Consider the following 10,416-nt stretch of genomic DNA (forward strand, 5'->3'; position numbering starts at 1 on the left):
TTTTTAGTATTTTGCATGTGCATGTAAATACCAAAACAACTAAAATCTCTTACAACATTAAATATTTGTCATTGGTCAAACTTTGTTTGATTGACAGAATGTGTGATAATTTGAATTTTTAACCATGTTTCATATTCATGGTGATTTTATTTGAATATTGTTTTAACTTGAATAAACTTATGACACACACTATAAATTGTTAGAATGGATGGCTTTAAACTAGAGGGGGGTGAATTGTTTAAAGAGAGCTTTCGCAAACTTTTAAGTCAAGAATGAAATTATCTCAAGAAACAATTGATAAGAAATTCAGTTTGCCAAATCAATAAGCAAAAACAGCAGTACCAGAAAAACAATCGGTTGTTTCGCAGAAACAATCGATTGTTTATACCAGTAAACAAATATTAAAACTGAATTTAAAGAGATGAAGGATAGAGAGATTGCACACAGATGTTTATATTGGTTCACTCTAAACCCAGAGCTACATCCAGTCTTCTCAGAAACCACTGAGTAATTCCACTAAGCAAACACACCTACATCACTTACACCACAACCAAGAAAGTGACCTTGATCCCCTCAAGACACACACTTCTCTTGGCCAACACACCAACACTAAGAATGCTGATCTTGATCCCCTCAAGAACACACAACAATCCTCAGCAAACACACAGAAGCAGATGTTTTATAGAATTCAAGAATTACACTTGTTACAAAAGTAAATCTGAAATCAATACAAGCAGAATTCCTATCTCACACACTATGATCAAACTCAATCTCTAAGCAATCTCAATTATTTGAAAAACTCAAAAACTTGTGTTCAAAAACTTGTTACTCAAATCTGTTTTTCTGAATTTATTCAAAGATGTTTGTTATCAAATCTTAACAAACTATTAATTGCATTTAAAGATTGGTCAAAGCATTTAAAACTGGAGCGTAATCAGTTAAAACATTTAATGCTCAGTCAAAGCTAAAACAGTTTTTTTGTTATGGTACCAAAACAAACAATCGGTTGTTTCCTCGAATCAATCGGTTGTTTTGGTTTTAACGGCTCAACCATTTGAAAAACAGTTTTCAATCTTTTCTAAAAACATCTAAATATAAAACAATCGGTTTCGAAAAAACAATCGGTTTCGACATAACAATCGGTTGTTTTTCACTTAGTTTGAAAAACAATTTTCTTTTAAAAAGATTGAGAATGCTTATGCTTTGGATTCAATCACAGAGTGGTTTACAAAACTCAATCTACCCCAGATCCTAACTAAGACAACTCAGCAACAACAAGCACAGTCAAGCCTTCAACATCCTTCAAAGGGTTTGGATTCTTCAAAGCTTGAACACCACTTGATTCAACAATCTCCCCCTATTTGATGAAGACAAATCCCTGATGCTTGTGTTGTACCTGATTGAATCTGAAGCAGTTCCTGGAAGATACAGTTTTAAGCAAAGCATAGAACTTCTGATATTTGGTTAGCACAGACACAAATACAGAAATTTAGAGCATAATATCAGAGTAATCAACAAACAAAATATAGGAGCAAAAACCTATAAGGTTTCACTCATCCAAACTGTTTTGCAGAGATAAAAACTGAAATTTAAACACACAAACAGCATAAATCTCCCCCTATTTGTCTTCACAAATAGACAAAAAGAAGAGATGAAAAAGATAATTGTTTTGATTACATCTGAATTAAAACAACAAAAGTAGAAAGAAAGAAAATTGAAAATTTGATATAACCACCAAAAACAATCGGTTGTTTCGATACAACAATCGGTTGTTTTTCTTCATTCATCATCATCAGCATATTGAAGATCAAAGATTTGGTTCTGTACAAATTCGATCTATTCATCTAGAGTCATGAAGCGTGCATCCATGCTGTCAAACCTGTTATCAATCCTCTGGAAATTGCTGACACAGAGATCATGGAGATTTCTTTGATTCTCCGCAAAGCTATCAAGCCTATTAACCATGAGTCTCTCAAAAGGAGACATGGTTTGCATCATTTCTTCTTGATTCCCAGCACCAGCACTTGGTCCAGCATCTTGATGTTCTTCAGGCAGATTTTCATGTTGAAAATCCATTCCAGCAGGTTCATCGTGTTCATGACCTGCAGCAGCACTAGATGAGGCTCCAAAGTCACCATCTTTACTAACCCATTTGCCACCTACTTTGGTAAAACCCATTTTGCTGAGTGATCCATTGTTCAACTCTTGAGTTGACTTGACCAACTCAGATGTTTCATCTTCTAGGTTCACTTCAAAATAGAGTAGAAATTTAGATACCAAAACAACATATGGATAGTGATAGTCACTTAACCTCATTGCCTTTTGCATGTGCTCTTTGATGATATGGATCCAATTTATTTTGATCTTCTTCATGATGCAGAAGATGTACACCAGATCTTCCTCAGTAAGCACGGAATGATTGCTCCCCCTTGGAGTTAGAATCCAAGTCACAATGAGGGCTAGCAACCTTTCATCAAGCTTTAGGCCTCCAACCGAGCAAGTCCCAACTTGAGCACTTTGGTTCCTCAAGCAACTCTTGTAGTATTGGATTTTATTAAAATCCTCCACTACTCCAAGGTTCCCCTTGTTGATTATGAGACCAGAGTACTTAAGACCAGCAACAGCAGCCCATACCTCATCAGTTATCTCCATATCTACACCTTTTACATGAGAAACTAGGTTGTTTCCCTCAAACTTGAGATTTGTGTAGAACACCCTTATTAAATCTGGGTAGATGTTTCCCTTCATCTCCAGGAACTTTCTGAGAGATTGATCTTTAAGCAGCCTCCTTACATTGTCCAACTTTTGACTTTTCAGCCAATCAAAGCACACAATCTTGGGGTTGTTTATCTTTTTTATGCTTGTTTCAAACCTATATCTCTCTATAAGATCATTGTCTCCAGAAAACCATCCTTCTAGCCTTCCTCCAGACCTTACAGCTCTGGTTTTGACTCTCTTTGAGGTGGGAGGAGTTGAGTCCATGATGGCAGAGAAGAAAACAGAGAAAAGCTCACTCACAGATTTTTCTAGAGATGTTGCAAGAGATGTTGCAATTGGTTGTTCTTGTGGAAGAGCTCAGCTGCAACAGATTTTATAGCTGTAATAGAATTAAAAAGCATTCAATGACATGGGTGGGTACCATATTTTCAGAGAGAGAGGACTTGACCCTGCCCTGCACAGAAAATGTCAGAAAAAGCTGAAAATCACATGGTCTTCACATGTGATCTTTGACTAGTCATTAAGGCTCTTGAATTTCCAAGATTTTGGAATATATTCCTTTATGACTGTTGTAACTTCCTCTGAACATGATCAGCTTTCAACACAGATTCATTGACCAAGGATTCTCTCTTTAAATTGATCTGCAACAGATAGAAATTCAAAAAAGAAATTAAATTGATTTCTTTATTATGCTGTCAGGCTCAAAATAATCGGTTGTTTCGAAGAAACAATCGGTTGTTTTTCTGCAACAGTTAAAATTGATTTTGAATTTTAACCATGAGCAGAAAGAGTTCAAAGCAAATTAAGTTAAGCATTTTAAAGAAGATATTTAACCATGAGAAAGAACTTTAAAACAAAAATTATGAACAGAGAAAGGACGGTTTTATCCTTTATATTGGTCTTTCAATGAGCCATGTGCTTTATGATCAAGAAGCCTCTTTTAACTATTGAGGGCCTTTGGGCAGATGCAGAGCATTGATTCAGCTTCAATGTTGGTCTTTTTCTTCCAAAAACTCGATCACATGACTTAGTCCTTCACACTTCTTTAGAATTCCTGTACAAGCATGAGTTCAAGCAACAAGATTTGGTCCTTTCACAAATGTGGGTCCAATTGATTTCTTTTTCTCATTTGGAACCTCATATCCTTTAGGAATCCATTTCATGAAGCCCCTGGGAACATAAAATTTTCTTATTTTGCAAAATCTAACCAAATGGCCATTTTTCATGCAATAAAAGCATGTAACAACCGGTTGTTTCGATTTAACAATCAGTTGTTTTACTGGCTTTCTTAAAAAAAATTTGAAAACTTATCTTGTTGATTCTGTGGATTGAACCCTAAACCAGCCTTTCCAAAAACACAGCTTTGAGATGCCAAAACATTCTCAAAGTTAGATTTCCTTTTTGAAAGCTTGTCCACAGTGTCAACAAGATAATGAACCTTTTTCTCAAGATTTTCACAATTTTAGCAAATGAGAGTGTCACACTTGCAAGAAGAATTTTTGAAATGATTTTCCAGATTTTTTAAATCATTTTTAGATTTTTCAATCTCATCTTCAAGTGATTTCACTCTCTTTTCCAGCCAGCTGTTAAGTTCTTTCAATCGGTTGTTTGAAAGAACCAATTGATTAGCTTCATCATGAGTTTCTTGAAAAACTTCAAGCAATTCACTATAATTTCATCCCAAGCTATGTAAGCTCTCTTTGTCTTGCCTTTCTTTTCCTTGTAGCTAGGCTTTTTCTCCTTGCTCTTTTTTGGACAATCTGCCTTTTATATGACCTTGTTCACCACAACCAAAACAAGTATAGTTATTGGAATTAAAATCATTTGATTTCTTGTTTCCATACCTATCTTTGTTGTTGTCCTTGTTGCGGTTCCTCTTCAAGAATTTGCTGAACTTTCTTGACAGCAAGCTAAGGTTTTCCTCATCATTATCATCACTGGATTCTTGTTTTCCTTTGTGCTAGGAAGCTTTTAAGGCTATGCTCCTTATGTGCTTGTCTTCGCTTTCTTGAACATTGAGTTGATTCATCTCTAACTCATGTTCCCTAAGCTTACCAAACAAAGAAGCCATACTCAAGGATGTTAGATCTTTAGATTCGGAAATAGCAGTTACATTGGGTTGCCATGCTCTATCAAGACATTTTAAGATCTTGATGTTCAGCTCTTCCTTTTCAAAGGTCTTGTCAAGGCTCATGAGATGATTGATGATGTGCGTAAATATTTTCTGCACTTCAGCAATTGTTTCACCTTTAAGCATTCTGAACATCTCATACTCTTGGATTAGAGTATGTTTCCTAGCTCTCTTCACCTCATTTGTACCTTCATGAGTTACTTCCAAAGTGTCCCACATTTCCTTTGATGATTTGCATTGAGAGACCCTGAAAAACTCATCAGAATTTAAAGTAGAGGTTATTATATTTTTGGCAATGCAATCGAATTTGGCCTTCTTGCTTTCCGAATCAATCCATTGAGACCAAGGCTTTTCAATGACAGATCCATCTTTTTCAAAATTTGGGACAAAAGGACCATTTTCAATTGCATCCCAAATTCCTTTGTCAAGTGATTCCATAAAGATTTTCATTCTTACTTTCCAAAATTGGTAGTTCAAACCACAAAACAGAGGTGGTCTGTTGATTGAAGCACCTTCCCCAAAAGGAAGTCTATCAGCCATTTAAAAAACAGTTTTAGGATCAACTTGAATAACTTTCAAGAACCAAGCTCTTGATGTCAATTGTTAGAATGGATGGCTTTAAACTAAAGGGGGGGGGGGTGAATTGTTTAAAAAGGGTTTTCGCAAACTTTTAAGTCAAGAATGAAATTATCTCAAGAAACAATTGATAAGAAATCCAGTTTGCCAAATCAATAAGCAAAAACAGTAGTACCAGAAAAATAATCGGTTGTTTATACCAGTAAACAAATATTAAAACTGAATTTAAAGAGATTAAGGATAGAGAGATTGCACACAGATGTTTATACTGGTTCACTCTAAACCTAGAGCTACATCCAGTCTTCTCAGAAACCACTGAGGAATTCCACTAAACAATCACACCTAGATCACTTACACCACAACCAAGAAAGTGACCTTGATCCCCTCAAGACACACACTTCTCTTGGCCAACACTAAGAATGTTGATCTTGATCCCCTCAAGAACACACAACAATCCTCAACAAACACACAGAAGCAGATGTTTTACAGAATTCAAGAATTACACTTGTTACAGAAGTAAATCTGAAATCAATACAAGCAGAATTCCTATCTCACACACTATGATCAAACTCAATCTCTAAGCAATCTCAATTCTTTGAAAAACTCAAAAACTTGTTACTCAAATCTGTTTTTCTGAATTTATTCAAAGATGTTTGTTATCAAATCTTAACAAACTATTAATTGCATTTAAAGATTGGTCAAAGCATTTAAAACTGAAGCGTAATTAGTTAAAACATTTAATGCTCAGTCAAAGCTAAAACAATTTTTCTGTTATTGTACCAAAACAAACAATCGGTTGTTTCCTCGAATCAATCGGTTGTTTTGGCTTTAACAGCTCAACCATTTGAAAAACAATTTTTAATCTTTTCTAAAAACATCTAAATGTAAAACAATCGGTTGTTTCGACAAAACAATCGGTTGTTTTTCACTTAGTTTGAAAAACACTTTTTTTTTTAAAAGATTGAGAATGCCTATGCTTTGGATTCAATCACAGAGTGGATTACAAAACTCAATCTACCCCAGATCCTAACTAAGACAACTCAGCAACAGCAAGCACAGCCAAGCCTTCAACATCCTTCAAAGGGTTTGGATTCTTCAAAGCTTGAACACCACTTGGTTCAACATAAATGTCCTTAAACATTTTATTAGGAAATCCCATTTGAACCTAATAAATTATGATAAAAGCTTTTTATCAATCAAGAAAAACACATGAAAATAACAATTGCAATTGTCTATGTGTTGTTAACATTGGTATGATATTGTGTTTATTACTTAATATTTACATCTATGTATATCTTTGTAAGTAGAAATATTCACATCGAATGTAAGTTATATAAAAAAATGCAAATTAAAGTTACTATGAACATGGATATATTTATCTTCAAAAAGTACAAAAAAAAACATATTGTTCTAGCTCTCGTCAAATAAGGAGAATCTTTCATATGATACATGACAAGCTCGACAGAAAAAACACCAAGTAGAAAAAGCACAACAGAAAAAACATAACATCAAGCGAAAATGCAGATATTATGATCCCCGTTAATTTAGATAAAATACTTTTTTTCCTTAGCTTGGTTTTTGTCCCTAAGGAGAATCTGTTTTTTTGGGTAAGGTTTTAATGATGCTAATTGTTTTGAAATACAAGTTCAAACACGAACATTAACAAAATTATACGATCAAGTACATATCCGAGTTCAAACATGAACATCGACAAAATTATATGATCAAGAACATATCTGAGTTTAAACACGAACATCGACAAAGTTATACGATCAAGTACATATCTGAGTTTAAACACAAACATCGACAAAGTTAAACGATGAAGTACATATTTGAGTTCAAACATGAACATTGACAAAGTTATACGATCAAGTACATATATGAGTTCGAAAACGAACATAGGAAAAGTTATACAACCAAGTACATATCCGAGTTCAAACACGAACATCGACAAAATTATACGATCAAGTACATATCACGGTTTAAACACGAACATCAACAAAGTTATATGTATATATCCAAGTTCAAATATGAACATCATCAAAGTTATACATACATATCCGAGTTCAAACACGAACATCAACAAAGTTATACGATCAAGTACATATCCAAGTTAAAAACAGAAACATCAATTGTGGATTCATGTGGATCTCAACCATAACATTTATTCAAAATCATTGGATTTTAATGTTTTATCATCACCATTCACGCCTATATAAAGTATTTCTTAGTCTTCGTTAGGTCCACACAATCTTAATTAATTCTTGTTTCCAAACATCTAATTTTATCTCTAAAACTTCTACTCATATTCTTTGTGGAAAAGAATGTGGGGCTAAGCTAAACCCAGAGGGGAGTGAATTAAGATTTATCCTTTCTCAAACTCTTTTGAAGAACAAGTCTTATTAGAAAAATGAATATAATTAGTTATGGAATCAAGATTGACAAAGATTGCACACATAAAAACAATACAACAATAATATGTAAAAGATAGGGAAAAGATTATACAAACTACATAAATATTTATATTAGTTCATACCACAAATATCTTACATCCATTCTTCGTTATTCAACTTTAGAACAATCGAAATACATTATCTTTACATGTCTATTACAAGCACTCAACACATGTAGAACATATACAAGCTAAGAAACACAACCAGATCAAATATTAAATACAATCATCACACCAAGAGAAACTAGTAAACAACTCTTGAAACTTTCTAGAGAACAACGATTCAACCTTTGAACAATAAAGACGAAACAAACTTGGATTAAACCAAACAACATAGTCATAAAAAATATTATTAGATGCAGACTAAGGGTAGTCATAAGAGAAATTCAATACCAATACACAACTTTTATAATTTTTTGACAAAATCAACAAAGTTGAAAGTATACTTGAAAATCTAGGATGCACTCTTGTAGCAAATAAAAACAGTTTGTATTGATCTCTCTAATGTTTTGTTTGGATTAGAAAATAAATTTGAAGGAGTAGATTTGAGAGGAAAGTGAGGATGTTTGTATAAGTTAAACATAATGGAGAGTGAAGGAAAAATTTATGAAAGTTTGTGAATAATGTGATGGGTGTGATTGAAATTTTTTTAATTGATAAAAAAAAGATAACAAATTTACCTTTGTGTTTAAAAATAATTAAAAAAATAATTAATTATTTATTTGTTTGTAATTAAAATATTGTTTCTGATACTCAGTAAGAACTAACTTCAACGAAAATACAAAATATTTAAAATTATCAAAACATAATTTATTTTATTTTAATTAAAAATAAAATTGATAAAAAATGTAAGATGAAAATGTTATTATTTTTATATTTACTTTTTATAATTAATATTATTATTATATACTCTTTTTATATAAATAGCTATATTTTCTATTATAATTTTATTTTTATTATTATTTGTTTTTATTAATAATATTATTAAGTATTTGTTTAAAAAAATATTATTATTAATATTTTTATTTAATAAATTCATTTAATCATTATTATTTTTTCTAATTTATATTTATTATTTTAAAATTTTATTTTAATTAATATTATTTTTTATAATTTTATTACTATTTTATAAATTAATTTTAAATATTATTATTATTTTAATATTTATATTACTAATATTAATAATATCTCTTTTATTATTATATGTACTGGGATGACCGACCGGGACTGTTAGCTCGGTCAACCTACGCCAGTAGACCCCACCTTAAGCTACGAGGTCGACCACGTGGCATATGTGGCCGACCGACATAAGATGCTCAAGTCAAAGGTTGACTCGATTAGCAAAGGCTAACCCTTGGTTAGGGAACGACCTAATCCAACCCTAATCGCTAAGCAACCACCTAATCTGGCCCAACAGCAAGGGCCCATCAAGGTAATATAAATATCACGCATTCCAAGGTGGTGGCTATAGACGAAGCTACCCTCTCTTGGAAGGTGTTGGAATTTGCCAGGGTGAAAATTAGAGTTCAGAACATTGGTTCCGTCAGATGGGCGAGAAGAATCTATATCAATGGCCATAGGTGTAGCGTTCTAGTTGAGGAGGAACCAATCGATTGCCTTGGATGGGGATGTAATGAAAATCTTTCTTGGGCTCTCTCATCCGACAGCGTTTCTTCCTCAGAAACGTACGTCGAAGAGACCGCCTTTTCCGAAAGGAGCGGCGGGAAGTGTTCCCGTGGTGTGCTGTATCCCCGTCAATGGTGCGATGAAGGCCGAGGGACAGTAAGGGATGAAGGCGGAGGAGACAAGGACGGTGAAGGCGAACGCCTATGGCTAAAGTCAACCTTGCCGTTTATGGAACCTGGAAAAGGCGATTTGGGGAAAGACTGGTTATCAGTTCCGTCTGGTGGTGGACAGGGACATAAGGGACAAGATGGTAGTCTGTCAGTCATATATCCTGATCAGGTCTATGGAGGTGATGTTTATAGTAAACCTTTTCTGCACGAGGTGGCTAGAACAGTCATTGAGGTTGAGTGTATTAGTAACCAAGAGTTTCCATCCAAGGCATTGGGCCAGGTTAATGAAGAGGCCCTGTCTAGCACGGGTGGACCTCCTTGTCCTACCCAGCGGGAAGTAGCGTTGTGGGGTGTTTGGACTTTTCAGTGCAAGAAGTTGCTGGGCCGCGGGGTGTTATTAGTAATGTATTACCTTTGAGTGGAACGAAGGCCTGTGCAGTTATGCTGAGGAGTGTGAGAAACAAAGCCGTAGCTGTCCCACAAGATAATAGCCTTGATGGAATCAGTTCGTCAAGTAAGGGCGTGGTTCCTAAGAAGATGGTGCACGTGAACCAACGTCATCGGAGTGCTGGCCTCTCTATTGCTGACGACGACATTGAAGGGGGGGAGTCTCCTCTGTTTTGTGACGTCGAAGGGACCAGGGAGAAAAGTAGATCAAACTCCCCGCCGCGTAGACGCAAGCAGAAAGGGCTGGCGGAATTGGGTGACTCATGCCCACAGCTAAGAAGATCGACAAGATTAAG

Source organism: Phaseolus vulgaris, chromosome 1, assembly GCF_051622355.1.
Source record: "Phaseolus vulgaris cultivar YP4 chromosome 1, ASM5162235v1, whole genome shotgun sequence".
Lineage (NCBI taxonomy): Eukaryota > Viridiplantae > Streptophyta > Magnoliopsida > Fabales > Fabaceae > Phaseolus > Phaseolus vulgaris.